The following is a 23,906-nucleotide window of genomic DNA, read 5'->3' as shown; positions in this document are numbered from 1 at the left end:
TGACACATGGATGTTGGGTGTGGGAAAAGTTAAAGATGATGATAGATTTCTGTTTAATATGAATTATTCGTACAATTTGTCTTATAGCCAGATGCAATGTGCAGAACAGAAGTGCATGCAGAAATTGATCTATTAGATATGTGCATTAATTCAACAATCTTTTTTTGTTTGTTTGTTTTGAGTTATTTTGCAAGCACTGTCCAGGCACTGGAATTCCAATACGAATAAAGCATGACCTCTGCCCTCAGTGTGGCCACGGTACATGAAATAGCTAATTTGCAAAGCAGTGAGGGTAATCCTATGGAAAGTGAAAGCTAGAAGATGAGGGGTGAAGGGTCTCTAAAGCAGATGAGGTGAGAGGCAGACTAAAAGAGGAAAGAGGCTCAGAAGCCAAGAAGAGGGAGTTGTGTAATTGGTTATCAGCAGTGTCAAATTCTGTACATAGGTCAAGGAGCATCAAGATGGAGAAGTGCCATTTGGTTTTGGCAGTGAGCATGTTACTGGAGACCTTGGCAGGGCTAGCTTCTGGGAAGTGGCGTGGGTGAGAGCTGTACTGGATCAGGTTCAGGGGTATTTTCACTGAGGAACTGAATGCATCTGGTGCACTCTAGGAGTTGGAAGAGGAAGGGGAGGGAAACAGTTGTTAGAGGCTGTGTGTATTTCTTGAGGCCCAGGGTTATCTGAAACAGCAGGCGGCCCCAAACTCGGACTTTTTAGTTCTACCTAGTGAAAAATCTAGCTTTCACTAGCAATAAGGAAGCAGCATTTATATCTTGAAGCAAGCTTTGTTGAGCTTGTTTGTTCTATCCCGCAATGAGTCACTTTGTAAAACTGACCCTGCCATTGAAGTCAGCAAATTCTATTTGGAGAAGGTTAGTGATTGTGAGGGAAGTTGTTTAAAAAGTTGACAAAAGCGTTTCCGTTCCTTGATATGCTAAACACCAGTGTGCATCAGATCTGAGGACTGAATATTAGCTTGGGAGCATTCAAATGCTATGTTTGAGTCAAAGAAAAGGGAAGTCTTATCTTCTGAAGGAGTTAAATGTACACAACACAGGAAGAAGTTATATTTTTTATTTTGGCTTCCTCTCATTTGAAAAGAATTTTGAAGAGAAAAATGATTCTGCAAAAGCCAACCTCAATCAAAATGCTAAATACTAGTTGCAGTTTCCCCACCTCTGCCAAAGGGAATATGTCCAATGTAACCAGCCACCTGTTTCCCTTTATAAAAGCTCAAGACTGCTTACTCGGCCAACATACTGGACTGACACTAAATATCAGTGCGATGATGAATCAAAAGTCAACTGCAGCAGAGCTTTATTTACCAAGGAATGACACTTAGTAAGGTCATCTCTTCTTGAGAGGGCAGTACAATTATTAATGTTGAAAAATGTTTCCAGAGGGTTTTTAAGCCCAAGTAAGGCATTAGGCACAGAGGGTACTGATCTTCAGTGTTTCCAACTTGCATATATAGGTACACACACATATTAACATGCTGGCTGAAGATGTCTGAGCTGACATTAAGGGCACATGGTCTGTGATGGCTTAGGTAGACAAGTGAAGGTCATAGAACTAGAAATTTAATAACCTACTACAAAACAAGTTAAAGTTAAAGTTAAGGTGTATAAGAGAGTGGGTTTGGAATCCATGGGACCTGAGTTTTAATGACAGCTGTGTCATTTACTAACTGTGAGACAACAAATTAAATTACTTAAATTTTTAAGTCTCTATCTCCTCATCTATAAAATGCAAACAATAGTGGTGCCTACCTCATTGTGCTGTTTTATTTATTTTTATTTCTACTTACTGATTTTAGAGAGAAAGAGGAAGGGGGAAGGGGACAGAGAGAGAGGGAGAGAGAGAGAAACATTGATTTGTTGTTCCACTTATTTGTGCATTCATTGGTCGATTTTTTTCTGCATTGGTTGATTCTCGCATGTGCCCTCATCAGGGATGGAACTCACAACCTTAGAATATCAGGACAATGCTCTAACCAGCTGAGCTACCTGGCCAGCCCTCATCTTGCTATTTTAAATATTAAATGACAGTGCATGCAGCTTAACCTAAGACCAGACATAGTAAATGCTTCAGAAACAATAGCAATTATTTCCTTCAAATCAAGCATCCTTGACTCCTGTTGATCAGGAAAATACAAACCACTAGCATTCAGTTAAAAATATGAAGGCAACTATGAAAATTAATGTATAAATCAGCTTATTATAAAAATATTGCACTTAAAACAATTGAGATATATATATGAGAAAAATAATAAGCACCATAAAATTCAATCTAATCTAAGGGGATTGAAATGACAGCATTTTAATCACCAAATAGAACCCAGAAAGAAATCCTAAAAGTATAAAAGCTTTATTCACCTCTAAAATTTAATAAGATTCTGATTTTACTAATGTTAAAAATTAAAATTGTCTTACTAAATGTAGAAATTAACTTTATTATACATATAAAGAGTCTCAGCATTCTTGTTCAAATTAATAGTAGTAAGAAATTATTCCAGTTGGTTCTATGGGACATATTAGCAATATTCAGATAACAATCAGTGCCCTTCTCTCCACATATAAAGTGTTTTACTCCATCTTAGAATAACTTGATGACTGAAGCTCCTCACTACATTATCTCTTTTATGGTCCCTAGTTTGCGTTTAGTATGAAGGCCCTAGAGCCCTCTCTGCCATCAGACAGACTCAGACTTTCTGCCAGTTCTCAGACTCCATGTTTAATAAAAAAGCCCTGTTCACATTATTTTTTTATCATTCTTAGGAAAACTTTGCCAGTTCAAAATATGTCATTCTAACTGCAAATAGAACCAGAAAAGAAAATCTGGAAGTTAAAAGGAATGGATGGTTAATTGCTAAAGCATTTTGAATCTTAGTGTGCTCTTAAGGGGAACCCAGAAATTCATCCTGCTAGCCCTCAACTTGGCCTGCTGAAGAAAAAGTTGATTTCTTCATTTTACCAACTATAAACTACATTTTTCTAGATGGAAAAGAAAACTGCAAGGACATGCTGTGTGGAGAAGTTACCACTTTCTGGGTTCACCCAACTGAAATTACATTTGACAAAGACTATCTTAGCCTCTCTAGCTGAAAGTGACATGTCCCTCCGCTGGTTTCCTATATAACCTGTGTCTTGTCATTTGCATTCATATACCTTCAGGTTATGAGCCCTCAGAGAATAGCATCTTCAGGTCTCCATTAAAGCTGCATGTCATGAATACTTGCTCTCCTTTCTCAGAATCTCCTCAGAGTCTAAGTCAGATCTTACTCTTCCCTGAGTCCTGAAGTCTGGGAGTCAGGGAAGAAGAAAGTGGAAGGGAATTTGGGATTCTTCTTTTTGCCTTTGTCAGTGTCCTGAAAGCCATTCAGCTTTATTGCCAGCCATTCTTTTGTATGATGGAGGTAATTATAGGTACTGGTTTGAAAAGTACTTTGATATCCTTAGATAAAAGAGGTTCTAAAGAGGCTCTAAAAGGGCAGATAGATGATAATTATTATTAGCAGCTTAGTGATGCTTAGATTTTTCCATATGCAGCTTCCTCCAGAAAGCTAAATCCATGAAAATAAAACCAGTCTGAGAGAAAAGATGCAATATAAAACTATTTAAGCAAGGGAAATTATTTCAAAAAGATGAGCCATATGAAATAGAAGTGAAATAAAAAATTAAACAATGACATGTTTCTAAAGAAATCTCTTCACTATTGTTAAAAATGAGCTTAATATCACACAAAAACTGTAGTAGTCTTAATGATATCTTGTATTTGTATAATGTCTTTTCTAATAACCTTACAGCTCTTTTGTGACAAAAAATATACCTAAAAAATCTTCAAATTTAACTTTCAGACTCGCTTTTGGGTAAGATAATTGAAGGCTGATACACTTCATAGATTAATCCAGTAGAAAAGTGAGAATTGTAATCTAGTTTTTCTAATTTACAATACAGAAGAAAGGAACTAGAGTATCTGCCATCTCATGATATTCATCAAAAAATCTATTATAATCTAGTTAGCTGAAAGGTACAGGTGGAATTTTTTGGCATTTGTTTTGACTTTTGTCTTACTATTTAGCAAGTATTAAGAATAAAACAGAGGAACAATTTTCAACATAATTCCTGTTGAGTTCAATTTTTCAGCTGTCTTAGACTTCAATAGGCATGATGATTTCAAAACTGCAGTTCCTTTTCTTCTATCACATCAAGTTTTTATGTATAGCTTATCTTACTGCAACCACTCTAGGCTGGATTGAGCCTGGATCGAGGGAAGCACTAGTGCTCTCCTATTGGCTGAGAGCAAACCTCACTCAAGTGGACCAGTGACAGGTTCATACTTGTCTAGGCTATTCAGTTACACATGAGACAGTGTGGTGAGAGGTTGTGTGCTACTCTATATAGTGAATCATATTCCAATGTGTAGTCCAACTTCTTGTCTGTATACAAGGAGTTAGCAGAATTAATTTTTTTATTTACATATATACTTATTTCCTTTCTTTCAGATCATGTCTACCTCTGCAATTTCCCACTGTAAGTGCCTAAACAACCCTGATTCGTTTTGTTCTATCTGTGGCAGTTTCACCATTCCCAGTCAAAGGACAAACATCAGTGCATTTGTCAGGCAAGCCTATTTTGCATTTCTTAAAGTAAAATTTGGTGATCAAGACAAGTCTCGGGCCCCTCACAAGGTGTGCAAGCAGTGTGTAGAGAGTTTACAGATGTGGATAAAGGCAACACATAATAAATGGCCATTTGGTATACCTATGGTTTGGTGAGAGCCCAGAGATCATTCAAGTGACTGTTACTTTTGTATAGTGAAAACGTCAGGATATAACGAGGAAAATAATTGTAAAATAGAGTATACTAGTCTACCATCAGCTATACGCCCAGTGCCTCATTCAGCTGAAATCCCAGTGCCAGTTTTCATTGAACTACCCTCTTTCAAAAAACAGGAGTATGGTGAAGAACTAAGTGACAGCAATGATGAAGATTTTGAAATTGAAGATGACTCAGTTAGTAAGGGATGTGATCAGGATGAGTTGAATGATTTGGCACAAGATTTGGGACTATCCAAAAAGGCTTCAGAACTCCTAGCATCAAGACTGCATGAAAAAAACTTGCTTGAAAAAGGACTGAAGGAATCCTACTTTCAATCAAGAGAAAGTGCATTTCTGCAGTACTTTCGAAGTGATGGTGGCTTTGTGTATTGCCATAACATACATGGTTTAATGGAGGAATTGGGAATTCCAACCTATAATGCAACTGAATGACGACTGTTCATCAATAGCTCAAAGTGGAGCTTGAAGTGCGTCCTCCTCCACAATGGCAATTTCTTTGGTGCAGTTCCAGTTGGCCATTCAGTTTGTTTTCATGAAGACTATAAAGACATAAAGAGAGTCATTGATCTGTTGCAATATCACAAGCACAACTGGATCATCTGTGTTGACCTTAAAATGGTCTGCTTCCTTCTTGGTCAGCAATGCGTACACACCAAGTATCCCTGTTTTCTGTGTATGTGGGACAGCAGAGCTTGTGAGAAGCATTGGGTGGAGTTGAATTGGCCTCCAAGATCTGACCTCAAATCTGGTGATCCAAACATTCTCCATGAGCCACCTGTTGACAGAAAGAACATTATATTCCCACCTCTGCACATAAAACGGGGTCTCATGAAGCAATTTGTTAAAAGCTTTGCCAGCTGAAGGAGACTGTTTCAAGTATCTCATTTTGGCATTTCCTAGCCTGTCATTTAAAAATATAAAATACCTTAATATCTACATTTGGTAGCAGAACTTTACTACTTGTACACAATTTGACTTACAGTAACAACATATAGCCTTTATATGAATAAAATAACTCTAAATAAACAGTATATTCAGGTATTTTTTCTTAATTTTCCTTTGTATGTACATTTTGTATGATTTGGGGAACAAAGGGAGGGTACCCTGTACCTTAAAAAGTTGATGTGATAGAGAAAAACTTCAGTCATTTTTGGATTCAGATGCCAAAAGTTAGTCAAAATCAAGTGTCAGATCTAACTCAACAAAAATTGTGCTCCGCAGTATAATTATTTATGAAAATCCTCTAAGGCAGCTGATTCTTGCTAAGAGAATAAAAGATGAGGAATAAAAAAACAATATAATATTCAGTCTCTAGCCACAAAAAAATTATGGTGTAGTTGAGGACATAAGATACACATGCAAAGTAATTTGTAAACAAAATATTATTTTATACTTTAGTATTAAATGCTATCTTCTCTGATTATACTAATAAAGATATTTTTAAAAATAGCACTCCTATAACTGTTTCTTATATTTTTAAGAGGTATTACATTATGTCACGCCTTCTCTCCAGTATAAGGCTTAGATTTCATTTCATTGTTTACATTTTTCCAGACAAAAAGAGCTCAATAATATTTGTTAAATGATGTGCTGATACAATAATTTTGAAATATGGATAATTAACTATATAAAAAAATATGTGCAGCAAAATTGCTGAGTATGTTTTCATTTATAATTAAAATCCATTAGGCTCAAAACAATTGGGAAATAATCACTCTAGTCCTGATAGTTTTCTCTTTTCTTTCTTTCCTTAATACCATATACAAATTACTTGAAGTTGAAGTTCTTTACCATTATTTTTACTATTCTTTAAAACTATGTGAACATATCTTAGTTTTCCTTCCTTCAATAAACTGATGATATAAAAAAAATTGAGAAACTTGCATTACCATCCTTATCTGCAGGATTTCCTTGTCATCTTTGCAAGCCCTACTCCTGTCTACTTTAGCAGAATGTATTTGGAAGGACAGCTAGTATCCTGCTTAATTTTTTCTTCAGGCAACATGTGAGCAGAAAAGGCAAGCTGTCAACATGCCCCTGGAGTAAGATAAGCTAGTAGGCTGGAGCAGAATTTCAGGATATCTTTTCCACCTCGCCTAAGGAAAGCAGAGGAGCTCATTGGGTGATAGCTCACTACCCTCTTTCTTCATTCCTTTCCCTTAATACTTTGTCCTTCATAGAAAAAAAGCACATACTTTTCATGAATGTCTGATACCATGTGTTTATGCAAAATATTCTTAAATTTAATTTTTCTTTCACTCATTGGATATAAAATAATTTATATTTACATATCAAATGCTGATCCAGTTATAGAGATATACATAAAAAGTTATATATGCAATTCCCTTCCCTTCAAGATGTTTTCTGTCTTAGAGAAGATGATTTAATAAGGACACATAGGATTTTCCCAGAGAATTAAACAAGTAACTGAAATTAATTTAAAATAGATCAATATGTTATTTAAATCATGCATATGTTTTGGACCAGTTTTGCCAGTTCACTTATCTCACCATCTTCCATTCTCCTGAGAGAGGGAGAAAAGAGAAAAGAAGTAAGGGCTTTTGCTTCTAGGATTACATGCAAATACCTCTGTTGAGAGGTTCTAGATTCATTTTGGCTACCCAGGACCATGTGTTTGCAGGCTGCACTCCTTTAACTGCATCACATAACTTCCCAAGAGAAGCCATGATGTTCTGGCCACTCAGGGTCAGCCAAGGTCAGCTCCTGATCCCGCTATGGGGAGTGAGACACTGGAGTTGGCTTTGCCCAAAAATAGCCTGTGTCCATGTGGTGGAATTAGCTTGATATCACCAAGCCCCAAACTTGGAGCCAGAAGTCCTGCTTTCAGAGGGAAAGGACTCCAAGCCTTTTAACATTGCTGTTATGCAAGTTTTTTAATTAGTCTTGAGGGCACTGATAGCCAGGGACCTGGGATGGTATCATGATGACCAGGGCAGGTGCTTCAGAAAGATGCCAAGGGGATAAAGGCACCTCATTTGAGAGAATATTTTCTTTTTACTAGTCTTGAAGGAAGGTCCAAGTAACAAGATTTTGAATTTCTACTGGTATAGGGTAATTTACCCCAACTCCTTATAATTCACCATAATTTGTTACAGCACTTCTACTTTCCTTATTCCCTTGATCATTTCAACAACTTAATCCGAGTAGTGACAAATTTGATTGATAGGCCAAACTTCCATTAGACAGATTGACTTTATACTTTGAGCCCTCTCTGGCACTTGAGTACATGCATCAAAATCGGGTAAAGTTTTAACTGTAGAAGAAGAGATGAAATTCAGTTGATTATGTATGTATGCTTAGTTTTCTCCTGAATCTGTCCTCAGTAAATATCTTATTTTTAAGAAACTTTAAAAAAAATTTTTTTTACAAGATTACTTTATTTTATTTTACTTATCTGTTTTTAGAGAGAGGGGAAAGGAGAAAGAGAGGGAGAGAAACATCAATGTGTGGTTGCCTCTCACGCACCCTCAACTGGGGACCTGGCGTGCAACCCAGTCATGTGCCCTGACTGGGAATCGAACCAGCAACACTTACTTTTAAGAAACTTCTGCTAAACTATTAGTGTGCCATAAATAGTGACTTATAAACATTGCCTAATAAGTCACTTCTGTGGCTGAGAGCTAAATATTAGTACCCCTTTTGTTTTTACTGATAGACAAAATGAAAGTCATAGGTTAAATTAATGGAAGGAAAGTGAACTACAAACAATGATTACTTCTACTTTGGCAAAGTGAATCATTTGTGAAAACTCTGTTGCAGGCTTACAGTGCCAAAAGTAGCCCTCCAGATGACTTTTCTCAGCCTCTTGGCCCTGGGAGTAATTGTAAAGTGGGTAGCAATTACTTTTGGCATCTTCTCATTTCATATCCAGTGTCCTTCTTTCACCTACTTTTCTGAAATTAAGTATTTAGTGGCCCTATCAAAGCTATGGCTTTCAAAGCTCTTTTCTGAGTTATTCCATTGAACTCTATCCTGTCCTAAGGACCCCAGGGTCCATAGCTGCTATATTCACATGCATGCTGCATTTGCCTGTGCACCTGTATGTGCGTGCACACACACAATATCAGGAGAAAGCAAGTTTATAAATTTTAAGAGAAGTTTGTTAAATAAATTAAATTTTAAATGGATGTGATATGCTGAGGAAATAGTCTTTAACTTTTTCCTCCCCACGTTTATGTCCTAATGTCCCTGTGTTCTACTTCCATCTTCCAAGAAATACCGAGAAAAATCAGCTAGAAACTGGAATACTGCTTCTATATTATTTCTTTATTCTTGTTCTTCAGAATATAGACCTTGACACAGACACTCTGTAGACCTCAAGCATTCTTGAAACAATCTCCTATCATATAGTTCAAGGAAGTGCTCCCCAGTCCCTAACTCATTATGGACAATAGATAGGAGTGTAGAATAATAATAGCCTTTGGGTTCAACTGTGGGTGTGTGAATTCTGGCTCTATCACTTATGGCTCTGTGACCCTAGTCAATTTACATAACCTTTTCATAAATGGGGATGCTAATAGCTATTACCTCGTCAGCTGATTTTGAGAATTCATTGATATAATAAATATACAGTACAGTACCTGACATAAATTAAGTACTCAGTGTTAGCTCTTATTTTTACTTCAAACACAGCCATTATTATACACTATAGCACATCTAATAGAAACTCCCAGAGTGGGCAGCCTCAAAGTTTACTCATACTTACATCCTTCTCTGAGGATGCTGGCTTCTAGTACCTCATGAAAAAAAATTTTTTTTCCCTTCAGTTATTTCTTTGGGAATATTGTGCATCAGGTGCTGTGCTAGGAGCTGGAAACTCCAGTTAGCTATACAATTATGGCTCCTTTTCTGATGGTGCTTTCAGTACAGAAGAAACAATAAGAAAGACTGATTACAAAAGCAGTTTTAGTGATGATAAGCCCTGTGCAAAAAAGGGATGTAATGAAAGCATGTAAGGTTTGGGGGTGGGGAAACTGCCTACCAAGATGAAGGAAGAATGTGTCTTGAAAATGAGTAGGAATTAGATCATCTAGAGTTGGGGGTCAGGGAGTAGAAGACAAGTAAATGGAAAAAATAGTGTTTTGTGAGCTGAATGTGTCCCCCTCTAAAATTCATATGTTGAAGCCCTGACCCTCAGTATTATAGTGTTTGGAGGTGGGGCCTTTGGGAGAGGATTAGGATTAGATGAAATCATAAAAGTGGGATTCTGGTGATGAGATTAGTGTCCTTATAAGGAGAGGAAGGAAACCAGAACTCTGTCTCCTCTCTGGGAGGATATAGTGAGAAGGTGGCCATCTGCAAGCCAGGAAGAGAGCTCTCACCAGAAATTGAATTGGCAGGCACCTTGATCTCAACTTCCCAGCCTCCAGAATTGTGAGAAATAAATGTCTGTTGTTCAGGCCTCCCAGTCTATAGTATTTTTTCCATGGCAGCCTGAACTGACTAGGACATGGCAGAAGAATGCCTTTTTAGAGTTGGAAAAAAGATGGCATGGCTGGAAAAGAGGAGAGTGTGGTATTGTTGGAAAGCAACAGAGAAGTGGTACAGAATTAAGCTGGAGTGAGGGCAGGGGCAGGCATTTGGAGATGTTTGGTGACATTTTGGGTTGTCACTGTTGGGGTTAGGGAGTTCAGCTGTCATCTAATGCATTGAGGCCAAGAATCCTGCTAAACATACTACAATGCAGAGGACAGTTCCCAACAACGAATTATTCAGCTACAATTGTTGGTAGACCCAAAGTTGACAAACCTTGGCCTAGACAGATCATCATATTGGATTTTGAAGAGCAGGTTGCAAGTATTGTGCTTTATCATGAGAATGAGGAGAATCCACTGGGGAGTGTAAGAAAAGTGGTGGTGTGATTATATTTGCTTTCTTAAAAATCATCTCTGGCTGCTTTGGGAAAGAGCAGCTAATAAAACTTCGCAAAAATCAGATGAGAGAGGATGGAGGCTTGGACCTGGCTTGCTTTAAAATGTATATTCTAACATTTCTTAAACTTTGAACTGAGGAGTAAATTAACTGGAAAGTCAGAGAAAATAATTGGACTCCACAGAACGGAAGTTGTGTTTTCTTCTGGATTTCCTGGCTTTTATCAAAGCACCTCCTGTTTTCCTTCCTGCTGTGCCGGAGTCTCTGCTGACTCTGCCCTGGTTGGTAGTTACCACGCAGGCCTCAACACCTGCTGCTGCTTCCCACCTGCTTTTCAGCTTCCACTTTCCACTTTCCACTGAGAATCATCTCTAGTGTAATCCTCTGCCCAGTTTGACTCACTTGAGAAACAAATGTATGTTCATTACGTACTACTACAGGGACTTCCAGCGTCTTCCTTGCCTTAGAGCAAAATCGTATGTCTATCAATCCTGTCAAATGCTTTGAAATACCTGTCTCCTACTCCCGAACTGGGTTTCTAACAAATTCTGCAAAACAGCAGTTTCCCATGTTTGACTTCTGCCAGGCACACAGTATCAGTATGGTCAGGATTTTCCAAGAATTGTCCAGATTTTGTGTTATTTGAGGCTTTTAAATAAAAATAATTCATTATGGATCTTAACTACATCTAATAGGCATCCTAAATATTTTCTGGAAAATAGGTGATGTGCTAATAAATGTAATTGTGATTTAAAATTTAAATATGTAAGATTTGGGGGGAGATGGAGGAGGGATAAGTGGTGATAGATGGAGATTTGACTTGGGGTGGTGAAGACATAACACAGTGTACAGATGATGTGTTGTGGAATTGTGCACCTGAAACCTGTACAATTTTGTTAACCATTGTCAATGAAAAGTAAGAAAATAAATATGTAAGATTTTTCTACTACCTAAATTCATAAATCAGAGAAAGTCCTGATTGAATTGAAAAATAAGGTTGCCATATCTATGAGTCATATTCTTAATGGGGACAACAAAGTAAATAATCTGGCACCCATTGATGGAGGGATCTAGAGCTGCATGTTCCAAGGTGCACATATGAGCTAGATATAGACTAGACCAGGGTCTCTGTCATTGGAAAGGAAATGTGTGAAACATCCAGAAGTAAGAACGGAGTGTATTGGAAGCTGCTGAGGACTAGATAGGATATGTCCATGGAAAGGTGTTACAATTAAAAAAAATTCAGCGAATGGCTGCCATACAAAACATGAGTATCAATAACTGCCAGTTTACAAAATCTGGTCAAGGAAAAAAATAAAACCAAAAGCCTAAGATCTCAACCGTGAACTTCAAATGCAATTGAAGAGAAAATAGTGCTAAAATATTGAAAGACAAAAAATAATAAATATACAATTGAGATACATTGGGCAATTTTTTAAAAGTCTATCTTATTTTCCCTCTTTTAATGTTGTACTGTTTATGGTGATCATACAAATACAAAATTATTTATCTCTCTTCCTCTCACCATCTCCTCACCACCCATCTATTTCCTCCTCACACACAAAACATCACTGTAATATTTAGGGGTGTGGGGTCACTTGGTGGAAGCAAGGAAATTCACAATCTTTCCGAGCTTCTGTCCTTAATGTGTACTGCCACATCTGTAAGCCCAGAAAAGTAGGTCATCAAAATCTGAAGGGACATATTAACTGTAATGCCTGGTGCATAATAGAACACATTAAGGACAGACTTTCAGACTTAACTCTTAATCTCTTTTCCAGCTTTGGTAGATTTAAAAATCTGATATTCCAAGCACAGCATTATGCTTCCCAGAGCCACAGCTATGCATTGCTTTCTATCTTGGGAGAAGATGTTTTTGCACAGGTCTAAGGAAATGCAATACAAGGGAAATGCATTTTAACACATTTCAAGAAGGGGTGAGGTACTGTTTTTCTTTTTGCTGCAACAGAATTTTGCTGAAGTGGCAATAGTGTCTAGTTATCAAACATAAATAAAAATGGAATTTTCCACTTAAGGAAACTCTAGTATTTTAACAGTTTATACAGTGCCATTTATTCTTTAAGAACCCAAAGATCTTTACATGTATTAGGCAACATTCTTATTCTAAAGATAACTTTCTGAAGCTGTCCAAACCACTCTCATATTTTCTCAACTTCGCTGTGAGGCAGGTGGAGATAGGCAGAGAGCATCAAAATGGTGGGAAATAGCTGGATTTTTGTTGTTCTTTCTGTTTTTATTGGTGGTAATAGATGGCTTTTGTAATGACTAAAAGGTGATAAAATTGTATCTGTTGTGGCCTCTGTGTTACGTTGCAGAAATTTTCTGTATGACTCAAATCCACTGAATCCTAATTGAGTTTCCTAAATCCTACATTCAGTAAATGTTGATAAAGGCCAGACACTGCTGTAAATGCTGTAGAGGAGGTGGTGGCTGAGACAGACAAGGTCCCTGTTCTTACGAAACTGACCTTATAGAGAGGGAGACAGTCAATAAACAAAAAGAGAAGAAGAAAAGAAAAATGACACATATACTATGCAAAGAATTAGCTGACGGCCTGGATGCCTCCTTAGATCATATGATCAAGGAAGACAGATTAGACAAGAATGACAAAAAGAAGCCAACCATGTAAAGGTTCCAGGGAAAGGTCATTCCAGATACTGGAAATAGCTGGTGGAAAGTCCCTAAGGTGGGTATCTTAGTTTCCTGTGACTGCTGTAACAAATCATCACAAACGTAGAAGCTTAAAACAACACAAATTTATCATCTAGTTTTAGAGGGCAAAGCTCAACATGATATTCACTGAGCTAATATTCAGGTGTCAGCAGGTCTGCTTTCTTTCCAGAAACTATAGGGGATAATATGTTTCCTTGCCTTTTCTATCTTCTAGAGGCCACCTGAATTCCTTGGCTTATGGCCTCTTACTCTATCTTCAAAACCAGCAGAATAACATCTTCAGATCTCTCTGAATTTGATTCTGTTGCATCCCTCTTTCACTTATAAGGATTTTTGTTCTTACACATTTGGCTAATCTCTCCATCTAGTTTTCTTAATTTAATCACATCAGAAAAAGTTCTTTGTTCACGTAGGATAACATATTCCAGGTTCTGAGGATGTGGACATCTTTTGGGGAGCCATCGTTCTGTCTACCATGACAGTAATGAGCATTTTTGTGTTCTAGCAACAGAAAGAACCAGTGTGGCATGGCAGGAATCTAGTAGTAAAATAGGGAACAAGGCGTTAAGCCCTGTTCTTATTTCCCAGTGGCACTAATAGATGACATTACTACATTCACAATTTAATTCTACTTTCTGAAGTTCTAATGTTACCATAGGAACATGAAACCATTCAAGTTTGGGGGTTTCTGACCTTACTTGGTTAATAGTAAACCAGGATTACAGATCCTTATTCTAATTCTCTAGTTGTAAAAAACACAGAATTTTAGTATTTATGCTATACTATCTTGTATTCTGCTCCTTTTTAAAATTGTAGAATTTCAGATCCCAAGAAAATTTGAAAGATTACCTTATTGAGTTTTTTATTTTTATAAAAAAGGACATTGAAACCTAAAGAAAAATGTCTTTCCTAAGATGATGGACCTGAGACTAGAAGCTGACTATGCAGCATCCCCATCCATGTCTCTTATACAAGATGGCATTTTAGGTGTGTGTTACCTTTCCTAATTGCAACTGCTTCTAGGGATTCCAGGTATTATTTTGATCTGGATGCTCCCCAGGCCAAGTACACATGACTTGCATGCATGGAACAGTTGGTGGTGTATAATATTTGTTGAATGAAGTGTTGATTTGGTCCATTGTCCTTTCTTTTCATGCAGAACAGATATGGTGAAACAGAATCCTCCTGTTTTAGAGGATGCATCTTGGCATGTAACATTTTTATCATTTTCAAGATTCTCTAATGAATATCATGCCAGTTGGACATGGCAAACCAATCATATATGGATGTACTTGAGACTTTCATAATTACTTAACATTCCTAAGTGAGGGTGCTAACTAAAAACTTGCTTCCCAAACATTATCCATTTGTAATCTATTAGCTCTTCAGATTAATTTATTTGGAGGGGTTCTTTTATACTTGCAATAGATTTTTTTATATAAATTTCTTTATATTTTAGAGAAATTTGAGACTTTTCAGTCCTTCCTATCAATCATCCCTCTCCAAATTTGACTTGTGGAAAAAGATATGTAGCTAGAACAGTTAGCGAATGACTTGAGGAAACTAAAAAATTGTGACAGGAAATAGTCCCAATGATTAATAGAAATTTGGTTTTACAGATTAGAAAGTTGATTGACACCAGAGATAAATTTTACACTTATTTTTTTGACTCTGAGCTTTGCAGATATGTGATAACTACCAGCAACTTCCACCTTGCTCCTGAAAATAACATATTGAAGTAACTTCTGAAAAATTCAGGAAATGGTGAGACACATAGATTCATAAAGAGGAACAAAAGAGTTTCTTATTGCTTATCCTGGGCAAGAAAGTTGGTTGGGTCAGATCCCAGAGGCAGAAATGGTTGTGTCTCTTGGATTTGGATCAAACCTGTTAAATTCAGGGAATGAGATTTGCTAATCTCTGAGCAGGTATATGAAGACTAATCTATGTTCTAGACTTTACATGTCACTGCTCCTTAACTTTTCTCAAAACCCCCATAGCAGAAATAAAAATATTTCTATATTTTTACTGTATAATGTAGTCATCATTTCAAACTGTTCAACAATAACTTAACCAAAGGTAATTTATGATCTTGCATGTGCTGTGTAAGTCAGTATATTGAACCAAAAGCAAACCACAGGCTATTTATATAGAGGGCCAGCACCCAGAAAATTTCATTGATTTATTTCATTTCAGTTAAAAAGGTAAGAGGAAAACACAAACAGGGAGAATATTTTTTTACATTACTCACAGGACTTTTTGTTTGTTAAAAGGAATACTAAAGTGTGTTTTTAGCATACTTTAATTTCAGGATTAGAAAGATTTTAGAACATGTGAACCTATATATCAGGTATTTAAAAATAGTTTATTAGAACCATAATAATGCAATGTTATGGTTTCTATTGTAACTGTATTATATAATTTTAACCTACTTAAAATTAAATGCTTGTAGCATGTTGATTGTCACTTATTGTTAGAAAATAAGGTCCTAAATCCTAAGAAGCTCAGTAAGTGCAAACTCTCTAAACAGGTGAAAATTCAATACATATTCACTGCTCATTTATTGAAGGCTCACATTCAACAGAGACACATAGATCTAGCTTTTACTTTCAAGTAATTTAAGATCAGATTTGTGCCATACAAAATACTTTATGGTTAAGTATGAAATATATGAAGAATATAAATCTATAGATTTATATTAGAAGTAGAAAATGGTTTCAAAGGGCACTTGAGTATTAAAATGTGAATTGATGAGTAAGATTTAGATGATAGGGTGGAGAAGACATTCAATACTAACCATAATGATGCCAACTATAAGGCCAAGTTCATTATGTATATTTCTAAGCCTCAACATTACATTACATTAAATCTGCAAAGAATCATTAACTCCATTTTAAAGATGAAGCACCTGAGGTTCAAAATGTCATAGCTGGCTAATGATAGGACCAGCAGACTCCAAAGACTGCATTTTCCACCATAATGAACATAAACACAGAAATGAATGTTGTGCCTATCATTTAGGCAGTTGATAGAGATCTTGGTGTAGAAACTTGTCCTTGTTGGCTTATTCTGTCTAGTGCTTCCTCTAATCCACAGCAAGATTGCTGTCTGCTTTCCCCATCTCTTCTCACCTGTTCGCATGTATGTATGTGTGCACATGTGGGTGCATCCATATGTATGCAATGGGAGAAAAGATCGAAGAATATGGACAGGAGGAATTGTTATATAGGAATTTCATTAGTAAATTCTCAATCACTGGTCAGGAACTAGGAATCAAATGAAATGATCATGCTTACTTTGCTGAATTAATTTTTACTTTAAAAAAGAAAAGAAAGGAAAAAATTCAATAAACCTCACATTTCCCAGTTTTAAGGTTGGATTATTACAGTGGATATAAAATCAGACCAATTTTGTCTTGTATCTTACAGCTGTCAGCTATGCAAGCTACAATAACCTTTGCTTTTACTTTGGTAAGCCTTCCTGCCTGGAGCAGGTGGCAAGATTCTGTGATTGAGAAGCAGGTGGAGTTGTGGGGAGGGGACGTAAATCAAGGTTCAGTTGTTGTGGTCTCTTCAGAGTAACTGGTGTTTCGTTTATAGTAATCAGGACTGAATTCAGCGGCCATGTCTGAAGCCCTGGCCGTCTTAAGTGTGCTGCCAAAGCACAGACTGTGTTGCTTTTAAAGCAAAGGTAATTAGGTGTTCTTGAGGAGTCCTACTATTTTTCAGGTTAAGTAAATCCCAAACAGGTGCAGCCCTAATCCAGGCCTTGGGAGGAGCCATTGCAGCCAGCTGAGGCGGTTGAAGTGCTCCCAAAGGAAAGTAGTGAGTAAAGAGAAGGCTGTAGATGGGAGCAGGCCCCAAGAGCTCAAAGTGCCATGTTTTAGCACCAAAAACATTGCTGGCATGGGAACAGTGAAACTCTTGTCACCTGCTGTGAAGTGGGTGATGCATGGAAAGCCCAGTCCAGAAGATGAGATACACAGGGTTTGTGGATCACTCAAGGGTGACACTGAATGTAAAATCTTGATACCCAATGTTTCCAAAGGATTTATTTTGGTTTTTAATTCCCCTTCTCTTCTCATAAATAATCCAAATCCAGACACCATGATAAATGACTGGGTCACATTTCTTGTCGTAGCAGGCTTGTAAAAATATAGTAGCAATATGGGAGGGTGATATGCACAAAGAAACCAGACCTGCTCCTGTACATTTGCATTTGTGCTCCAGTGACAAGTTTAATATATATATATATGAGCAAGTTAAATTAAAAAAAAAAAGAATGAAGAAAATAAAAGTAGAATAGAAGGAAAAGAGAATGAGAGGAGGAAGAGCAAGGGGGACCAATAAGAAAAAACAGAAGAAGAAAGTAAGTCAGAAATGTAGTTCTGGTCAACCAGCTTGGGCATACATGAACCTGATGGCTGAGGTGGGTTGGGCTGAGTCACCCTGGAGGGAGGTGCATGGTCGGTGGAGTGAGAATGGGCCAGGGAGGATAGGGCATTTTTCAGTGCAGGGTGCCCAGGCAGGGCTCCCTCCAGGACCAATTGTTCAGTGAATGAGCTAGATAGACATGGAGACATTTTTAAATGTAAGAAGAAAAACAAGACAGTGAATTAATGGCTGAACTAAGCTCAATTACTCCCAAAGTAAAGTAGCCGAGTGAATAAAGGTTAATTTCTGGGTCCCCAAATCCTCAAGCAAAGCTTCTGAGGGAGCCCCTGGTCTTTATTAGTTACTAAGTGAATAGCCTATTGTCAACTTTCCTAGGTCTCAGAAATCAAAGCCTGTTTAATGATCAGTATATAACAAAATTTAGCAATTGAGGCAGTGTCTATATATTCTCTGGTTTGGGGGCATGGAAATCTGGGTAATTTTAGTAGGACTAGTTTATTTTATGGATGGTAACTAATGCTTGGCTCATTAACAACCCCAGTTTCTTTTTTCTAGGGTCCAGACCATCTCTTTAAATAATCGTTCAGGCTTACTATCAGTTACTAATGCACTGAAATTAATGTGTTTATTTGGGAAGGAGGATCCTAGAATCTGTACTTAGATTGCTTTGGCTTCCAGCAGCAACAAAACATGTCTTGGCTACGCTGGCTGGGGAAATGATGTATGTGACAGGGGTCACCATTATTTAACTCCAGTGCCACGGAGAGACTGACCATGCAAAAAGAAATAAGGAGAGGAGGAATAAATGAGGAAGAAAAAAAGAATGGGCAAAAAGAAAGAGCAGAAAGCAGAGAGGTGCTACGGAAGGCAGGGGTGGAGTGACACCAGTCATTGCTTGGTGTGGCATTGAGTGGAACCAGGACCCTGGTTACTTTCTCTGAGTGTAAACGAGAGAGCTGCATATGACTTCTGGACAGTAATGATGAAGTGGCACCTCTACAGGGGACGATTTGAACAGAGGAAAAGTCTTCCCTGTGGGAAGATCAGCCCATGTTCAGGACAGAGAGTGCAAACAAGCACATATGCCCATGTCGTGGCAGGGAAAAGGGGGCGAGGGATCATATTTTAAAGCTCCATTAACAAAGAACTTTACTCAAGGAGGAGCTGTTAATAAGTAATGGAACAAAGTGCCTGTTATGGAGATTAAATGCCCCTGTGTCTAGGTACAAAGTTCAGGCTGCAAGTGCAGCTGTCACCCTGTCTCTAACCCCACGGCAGCCTTAGAACCTTTGGTTCAAAGTGTGTCTTGCTGCCTTCCTGTTACCAGGCTGCCCGGTGCAAGGTCCGGCCAGGGTTCAGAGTTCAGCATCTGAGGCTCTGCTGACTGCCTTCTTTGTTTAGCTTGGGCGAGCTTTAGATAAGCCTTCAACTGCTTATTTAAGAAGATTATTATATACAACTGATGGATTATTTTCCCAGATTCTTACACTTTTGCTTTATATGCAAGCTTAAACAGTGCCAAACTATTTTCTTGAGAACTGGTATGTGTGTGTACAAAAGCAATCAGTATAAGGACATATGAAAAGTTAGGTAAAAAATACACTTCTAAGGAATAACTGTGGTCCAAGCAGACACCAAAAACTGAGGCTGTTTAAAAGTACACGAGAGGCAGTTTTAGGACAGGTCAAAGAATCTCCTAACTATCGAAGATTAAAAGAAAAAACTAAATTTACCCTTGAGAATTGGGCCATCCTTTTCTCGCATGACAGTAGATCACTATTATTCATTTTTGAAAGGAGCTCCTCTCTTTAGTTGTTCTTTGTCTTTATCTACTAAATACTCAGAGGGAAAGTTACTTTTCCACATACTTCCTGTTGTTTAACCTGATCCAGCAAGAGTCTTGGGAAGACTGTAAAACATTAATTAGTTCATTAGAATCTCCATTTTACAGACCAGGAAACTGAGATTCAGAGATGTTAGCAACGTGCCGCAGATCACAGAGTTAATATGTTGCAAGAACCAAGACCACAATCTTGCATCTCCTTTGCTTTCCCTGCTAGTCTACTGCTGCAGATTATGTCCTGACACCAATTTTTTTTTTAATAGGTTTAGTTATTTTTCATTCTTTACCTTCACTGAAGTGAATAGTCAAAATAAAACACAGTAGAGCAAGCAGTTTGGGAAATGATTTTAAAGAGTGCTTCAGGTAGGGGTTTAGGGAAAGAGAGCCCGACTCCATATTGGCCTAGCTCCAGACGTCTGTGGTTCATGCTTCCTTCTCTCGGCTAGGAGTGCCAAGGAGGCAGGATTTTAGACCAGTTACCTAGTGGGTCAGTTAGGGTGCTGCTCCTTGCAGTGATAGCATGGATTAATATTTTACCTCGGAAAGGAGCACACAGTTCATGGTGATACACTAGCACCCTGAAGGCTTAGAATTTAGGATATTACTTGTTTGTGATTCATGAAATCAAACAAAGGTTTTCTTTTCTTCTATTCTCTTTGCATTAGAATAGAATTTTAAAAGTTGGTTTCATTCCTCCGGTATATATTTATCAAGGCCTACAATGTTCGAGATACTTATTGAGATATTAATTTGTAGATATTACCATATATATTTTCAGCTATTTACTGTGCCCACACTATGTGCTACAAAATGGCATAATATAAATTTAGACACATTCTACTCCTAGTCCTCAAAGACCTTGAATTATAGTAGGAAGAAATAATAAGAATTTACCTAGCTGGTGACAACAGAGAGATACAAACCAAGTGCTAAGGGATCAGGAAGAACAGTAAGAATAAGAATTGAGTCCATTTACCGAGTGCCTGCTCAGGACCAGACACAAGAACGGGTGTTTGACCAGTGTTAATTCACATGACCACACTGGGATATACATATTATATTCATTTTACAGGTAACTAGACTGAAACTCAGGGAGGTTAAGATACTTGTGCAAAGCCATACAGCCTGTAAGGAACAAAATGTGAGTATGAACCCAGTTCTCCAGCAAAAGTCCATATAAAGGCTGAAAAAATAAAACCAGCCAAGGAGATAAAATAAATTGTTAGAAAGGAAATAAGACAAGGATTTTCTTGCATTCTGAGAGGCAAGATGGAAAGGAGTCTCTAGGTGATAGTAGGTATTTAAAGACACAGAGTCTAGGAGGTCAGAAACTAAAAGATGAGGCAGTAGGCGGCTTAAAAAGAGAAGAAGCAAATGTGAAAACTCCAAATATAAACTTCTACTCCCTTTAACTCACGACGATGGAGAGAGAGAGTTAAACCCAATGCATTTTTTTAATGTCATCTTTCACTGGCTCCCTTTTCGCTGTACCTGCCTGTGAGAAAAACTATGTACTTTTCTCATTACTTTATGTGTGCTCTTTCTTGAACGCTGCCATAATTGTAGTGTTCCCCTGTACTTTGAAGATACACCCTAACTGATATCTCTAGCCCAGATCTCTCTCTTAAGATGCTGATGTGTATTTCCAGCTGCTCATTCAATGTATCCAACTGGACAACCCAGAGACACCTCTATCTGCTCCTACAAACCTGATCCTTCCCTACATTCCCTATCTTGGACCAGGGCATTGTCTGTTTTTGTTTTTGTTTTTTTGTCTCCCAAGCCAGACATTAACTTTGATGCCTTCTTCATCTCCACCCAGTAAATTCAACATATCACCAAACCTCACAGTTTTACCTCTGAAATGTCTCCAACTCCATCACTTTCTCTCAACCCCCTTACCCATATTAGGTAAGTCTTTGTTATCTCTTGTAGTGGCAAAGCAGTGAATGATTGCTCTGATCTATATGCCACAGTTATGTTCCACCCATCTCTCCCATCCTTATTTCTAGTAGAAATTATTTGTAAAGTAGGATCTCACATACCTTGGTCATCAGGGTTAAGGCAGAGTGAAGCAGGTGATAGTTTTCTTCTAAATTCTCCTTTCCTACCCAATAAAAAGTTCCCTTGTCTTCACTTAGCAGATGCTGTTTACAAATATACAACTGACTCACCCTCTTAGTCCATTCAGGCTACGTATAACAACCACAGACTGCATGACTTATAAAAAACAGAAATGTATATCTTGCCATTCTAGAGGCTCAAAATCTAAGATCAAGGTGCTGGCAGACTTGGAATGTGGTGAGAAATCCTAGTTCCCACTAGGAATCTTGCTTCCTGGATCATAGACAAACCTCTTCTCACCATAGTCCTCACATGGCAAAAGGAGCGAGGGAACTCTCTGGGGTCCCTCTAAATTTTTTTATTTAAGTTTTATTTTTCTCAGTTGCATTGACATTCAACATTATTTTGTATTAGTTTCAGGTGTACAGCCTAGTGCTTAGACAATCATATATACTTTAAAATTTGTAGCACTAATTCCATTCAAGAGGGCTCTGCCCTCATGACCTAATCACCTTCCAAAGTTGCCACCTCTTAATGCCATCATATTGGGAGATTAGTTTTCAATTCATGAATTTTAGGGGACATAGGCATTTAGTCTATAGCTTTCACTATATTGGGTGTTATATGGGTCTGGGGACATTTCTCCCACCTACCACCAAAAGGTAAGCTCTTCCTGCTCACCTCACTCAGCTTTGCCTGCCTTAAGTGGTGGGAAGGTTTTCGCCTATTTGTCAACTGAAAAAAAAAATTGATTGTGAGGAGCTAACCAGTCTTAGATCACCCAGACATAATACAAGCTACCACTTCAGAGCAGGCACTCCTTAAATTCTATGATGGCAAAGAGGTCAGTTCACAGAAAAACCTGTGAGGATGCTCTAAAAACAAAAGTTAAAGGACTTTTTCTGCTCCAATAATCCACAAAAATTTTACCTATACCTTTTTTGGGAATTCACACTTTGTGTAGTGAATTTCTCCATTTCCAGGGCTTTTCTTCTCTCATACTGAGAGTGTCAGGCCACAGAAGGGAAAAATGTAGCAAGCATCATGGTAGAGCTACAGGAGAGAGATTTTTGAGCAAAACCTGCAGAATCTCACAGGCGATATGTGTAGGTGGTAAGTGTGTTATTTCATCTATGTGTGGGGCTGTCCCCATCCAAACAGAAGCAACTATATAAAAAAAAAAATTGAAGGCAACAAAAAATAAATAAATCACATCAATGCAGGTCTCAGGCCTGTGTTATTTTGCTTCTTAAGTCAATTTTATCTGGTGTAGTTTTGCCTTTGGAAGGTGGTGGACAGGAGGAGGAAGAGTCTGAGTGCTGTTCTCATTTTATCTGTGCCTGTGGCTAATTGGAGCTCTTCCAAAAACTCAGCAGGTTTGGTGACCCCAAAATGATCCCCCAGAATAAGTGTGATCGTGGTACTCAACCCCCTCACTTTCTCATCGGGATCTCCTCTTCCTCTTTGAGAGCAGACCAGAATATCCCTGGTTTTTCTTGTTGTCCTATCTTGTTCCTCACATGTGGCAATCTAATTTGCTGTCTCCTAAACACATGCATTCCTTAGCTATTTCACTTTGATTAATTAATCTTTATTTTTTTCCCTAGGTTTTATTCATTTGAATTTTCCTTAAAGTTATTTAATTATGCTATCTTTTTATTTAGAACCCTTTGGGGTTGAGGGAAGCAGGAAGATACAGAGGATAGCAATGGCTCCATGACATTATTTGCAGCCTAATTTTTATTCTGTTAATGAATCCTTAGATAACCTCTGGAAAGTCAGTGAGTATCTTTCAGCCAAAATTTCTACACCTTGAAAGAATGGGAAAAGAACAAAGTACCCCCTTGAGGTGAGCATGGGGAATAATTAATAAAATGAAATTAATAAAGTAGAAGTGATGTAAAAATCATTACTTGTGAAGATTACAGGAATATGATTTTCTTCCCTGCAGATTAATTGCAGTATATCTCATTTTGAAATTTGACATATTTTATAAGATGAAGTGGGAGAAATTTCTGAATTTATTAATTGGTTTTCTTCTTGTTCAATGCTTTGTGGCCATAGTGCCCATAAGAAAAGTGACATTTGTACCTTTTACAGAATAAGCTGTTTTCATGTCTTAATTATAATTATGGCTAATTTTATATTTGGAGAATGCTGGAGAAGTTTCTACTTTTGC

This window comes from Furipterus horrens, unplaced genomic scaffold (assembly GCF_987537825.1).
Source record: "Furipterus horrens unplaced genomic scaffold, mFurHor1.1.pri manual_scaffold_1, whole genome shotgun sequence".
Classification (NCBI taxonomy): Eukaryota; Metazoa; Chordata; class Mammalia; order Chiroptera; family Furipteridae; genus Furipterus; species Furipterus horrens.
The sequence above is the reverse complement of the archived record's forward strand: the minus strand, read 5'-3'. Positions refer to the sequence as shown.